Consider the following 4,811-nt stretch of genomic DNA (forward strand, 5'->3'; position numbering starts at 1 on the left):
GTGACATAAGCTTGAAGGAGGTGGCAGAGGCTTGGTAGATGGGGGGGCAGCGGGGGCCGCTGACCGTGACAATTTAATGTCAGATGGATCTCGGTTGTTGGGAGCTTTGTATGTTCAAAGTAAGATTTTAAATTTTGGATCAAATGGCGACTATAGAAGAGACAAATCAGGCTCAGTTCTCTTGTAAAAACCACAGATTTGCCATACTGCATGACTTTATATGGCAAAATTCGAGCATCTGGCGATATGAAGGTCCTCTCATCTCCTCCCTCTGCCTTTAGGCTGGCTTATCCATCTGTCAGCGCCTACAGAAAGACCCTGCGCCCCCCCCAACTGAGACAGAATGGATAAATCCTGTCAGATCCCAGGCTGTCCTGATGTCACATAGGAGTGTCAGCTTGTATAGATCTGTACCTGTGCAGTGTACTCCCAGCAGCTCCGAAACAGAGTCCTGTCTGATGAAGGGGAGAAGCGGGGGGCCGGCGCGTGATGGAGGGTCAACCTTTGGAGTTGTTGATTTGCTGCTGAATGACAAATGGACAGCGGAGTCTCAGTGCAAACACAAAGGGGGGGCAGAGTAGCCTGTTCATATGTAACATCACTCTGAAACAAAGGTCTCCTTGTCACATAGACTACAGTATATTTCCACGGATAATGCCACGGCGTTGAGCACATGTGAGAGCACGCTCGTGCGCCCTCGCGGGCCCGCTCCGCCTCGGGCTGGCAGAGGCGATAAATCAAACAAATAGCATCACACCCTGACGAAGGAAGCCCTCCAACAGATAAAATGTTCTCCCACACAACAAAGCCACACTCGCTGCGTAATTAATTGCAACAAATTACCCCTTCCTCTCCCTGTCGGGCCCCCGCCTCGCCTCTTTTACCGCACCGACAGGCGCGCGGCGCGCTCCCGAGCGCGGCGTGTGTGTGCGAGGCCACTCGGCCTGCACCCTTCATAAGTGCTTTAATGTGGCTTATTGCAGTGTGCTCTCCCCTTAGCCGTGGAAATATTCGCTTGACGGATGTGCTTTGTCGCAGGCGCTCCCCGGTGGTGGGGGGGTGCTGTCAGGTTGGAGATGATAACATTAACAGGGAGGCAAGGCGATGACAAATGCCTGTTATCAGCGAACGAGGCCGGTGACAAATCGAACGGCAGCGCCCAGGCAGCCCCGGCGCGGCGTAATAAAAAAGAAGATGGATGGCATATCCAGGCAGGGCCCGCGTTAATGCGATTTCCACTGCTCTGCCTGACTCCCAATTAAGGCTGGGGGGGAGAAGGTTGTGGTGGCGAGGGGAGGGGACGGGAAGAGGAGGAAAGAAGTGGAGACGAGGAGAAGAAAAGGTGGAAATGGGGTAGAACTGGAGAATAAATGAGGTAGATGCGCGGGTGTAACAAGAGGATAAATGCCAGCGAGGAGGAGGCGAGTGACAGCGACAGAGAGGAGGAACACAACATGCAGCTTTAATTGGCTGCAGCCACCCACCACCTCCTTCTCCTCTTCCTCTTCCTCCTCTTGTCTTTCACTCACACCTCAGTCACCTTGGCAGAGGGTCGCCGGGTGTCTGCGTCCTGGTGGAACGCCATTAGAGCTTTTACAGGAAGTGATGCTGCATTTAAACACCTAGCATTCCATGCTAGCTAGCTTGTCACCTGCTGCCGGAGTATATGTCAAGGATGACTCTCAGCTACTACCACACCAAATTTTAGTTTAAGATCTATAAAACTGGCGGAGTTATTGAAACTTTTTGTGCTTTATAAATTTTAAATGCACCGCCAATGAATGTTCCGTTAAGTTTCATTAAAATCCAGCCGGTGGTTATTGAGATATTTTGCTAACAGATTTGACAGCGCCAGCTCATGGTAAAGTCTTAAACGCCGATCTCACCTGATCAGTCCGAGCTCAGCGTGTGCGTTGGCCATGACTCTCGGCTACTACCACACCAAGTTTGAGCTCAACTGGCTGAGTCATTTTTGTGCTTGCTAAGCTCGCCTAGCTCTGGCGGCCATCTTGAACGAGACGGATTCCAGAAGGTAATCGAGCGTGAATGTGCATCTAACGAGAGTTTGATTAAAATCTGTATACTGGATTATGAGATATTATGCTAACTGTTACAGACCTTCGCCATCACCGGCGGACGGTAACGCGTCAAAAACTTTGGGTTGCCAGAACTTTAGTCATTTTTGTCAGCTTACGTTTACAAAAAAAAATATGAAGATGAGCAAAACTCAGCCCAGGACGGCTGTTCCAGCTCCCACAGACCCAGATGTTATCTCTTTACTAAAAGGATCAGCGTAGGATACTGAGTAATCGCCTCTGGATGAGGGGGCATCTGTGCCTGAATACCCAAGGGCTGCTGTTTTGTCACTCTGACAGTGTTTTATAGAAGGCTGAGGAAGCTCAGAAGGCTGCAGAAGTGAGTCCCATATATCTCCCACTATTACACCGGGGCTGGAAAGAGAGGCTTGAAATGACAATGAAATATGGCCCTGGCTCGGAGGGAGAAAGAGAACAGGGTCTAAAGAGGGACAGCTGAGTCTCCCCGGGAGCCTGCAGGGGCTTCAAATCGGAGACGGACGCACGGCAGACTCCTGCACTACGCTGGCAGCGCGTCGAGGTGAAAAGCAGAGGATGTGTAGCGCGGAGGAAATCCTCAGAGAGGTCCAGCCTCTCGTTGCTGATATTAGTCTGAAAGAACAAGGAGAAATTAGAGCCCTGCAGGAGGGTAAAAGTCTAAAGTCGGCAAGGACCCTTGCATCATTAAGTTGTCAAGTGGACGGGAGGCCTCGAAATATGACTTGGAGTTATTGCCAGGGCCAGGGCTGATGATATAAGAATTACAGTACATGGATCATAGCTGGATCGATAGGTAGACAAAGTCATTATAGAGGGGCTAGAGTTCAATGCCTCCCTTGGGCTGCACACGGCAACTCATATTTATCACCATGGCAATGTGTAACACACACAACACACAGGTGGAAGGTTGTGTGCTTATACTTTGCTTGTTGCTCTTATTTCCAAAGCTATCTGTTTCGGCCGTATCGATTGATAAAGCCACACGGAGGGCGAGGACAATTTCTCCGAATGTGCCTCTTGGCCTCCGTTCCTCTGTAATTTTCCTCCTGTAAAGGATGTGAGCACAAACGTGCGTTTGCAGGTGAACTAAATGTCTTGATGTGTGCAGCTCGTTCAGAGGCGAGCGCTCGTTCTCTTTGCGTCGGAGAGGGAGCAGAGGGATCGGGAGCACAGGCAGGGCAGCATCGATCCTCGGTTTGCAGAGAGAAATTAGGCATGAAATTAAAGCTCTCATCAAAGGGCTGAGGCCAAGAGCTGTCACCTGATCCAGCACTATTTATACTCGCAGGAGAGGAAGATGATGATATCGCTGCGATGATAACAGGACAGGGAGAGGAGACGAAGGCAGAGAAAGAGAGTTTCTCTCCTCTACACACAGTGCCACTGACCTGCCATCATTTATGCTGCCAGGGCTCAAGTGCAAGGTTAGCAGCAGCCGGAGCTCCCATAAATCACTGCTCTGCTGGACGGAGGGAGGTCGGGGTCGATGCCTCAGCGGCCTGCCTCCACTGATGACAGAGTATTTATAGATCACTGAGGAGAGGAAGAAGGAAGGAGCAGGAAGTGTGTCTAATTGGCTTCAGAAGATGCAAACGTCTCAAGTCGTCCCTTATTTTTAAGCTTTTTAAGGAACCAGGCATCCGTGTAACCCTCAGTGTTGTTTTAAAGGGATAGTCTGATCATTTATGAAGTTATGTTCAATCAAATATAAAAAATACTATTATTTTTATCATAATAGAGAAAGAGGAGAAGTTTTATTCTGGCTAGGTTATGGCCTACCAAAATGTGGGCCTGTTTTATACAATTTTACTGCTATTTTAAAAAAACTGCTACTTTAGCTATTATTAATCTTCTACATACCATATGTGGTTTATATTGGGTGTCATTTGTAAAATTACACAGTCAAATTTAACAGCAATATTTTTGGTGTATTTAGCCTTTAAGAAGAAAAAAAAAATCAAAGTCATATTTTCACCATGTTAATCATACATTTATTAATGCCATAGTTCCAAACTAAATATTTAATTTACAAGCTAAATATTTAGTTTACAAACTAAATACTTAACTTGCAAGTTAAATATTTAATTAGTAAAATAAATATTTAACTTGCAATTTAAATAGTCGGTAAGCTAAATATTTAGGTGTAAATTAAATATTTAATTTCCAAGCTAAGTATTTAATTTAAAAGCCAAACATTTAATTTCCAAAATAAATATTTAATTTGCTAACTAAATATTTAACTCTCACCTAAATATTTAACTTGCAAGCTAAATATTTAGTTTGCAAGTTAAATATTTAGCAAGCAAATTAAATATTTATTTTGAGAATTAAATGTTTAGCTTGGAAACTAAACATTTAGCTTGGAAATAAATATTTAGTTTGGAAATTAAATATTTAATTTACACCTAACTAAATATTTAACTTGCAAGTTAGTAAACTAAATATTTAGCTTGCAAGTTAAGAATTTATTTTGTAAACTAAATATTTAGCTTGTAAATTAAATATTTAGTTTGGAACTATGACATTTATAAATGTATGAATAACATGGTGAAAATATGACTTTGGGAAAACTTTTTTCTTATTAAAGGCTAAATAAACCAAAATATTGCTGTTAGTTCTTGACTGTGTAACTTTACAAATGACATCCCATAGATTCATGACATATTTTGCTAACAGACAGGGTCAAAACACGCAGATAATGCAAAAATAAGAATAATAATTACAAAATATGTATTC

The sequence above is a fragment of the Nematolebias whitei genome, chromosome 16 (genome assembly GCF_014905685.2).
Source record: "Nematolebias whitei isolate Nwh7 chromosome 16, NemWhi1, whole genome shotgun sequence".
NCBI lineage: Eukaryota > Metazoa > Chordata > Actinopteri > Cyprinodontiformes > Rivulidae > Nematolebias > Nematolebias whitei.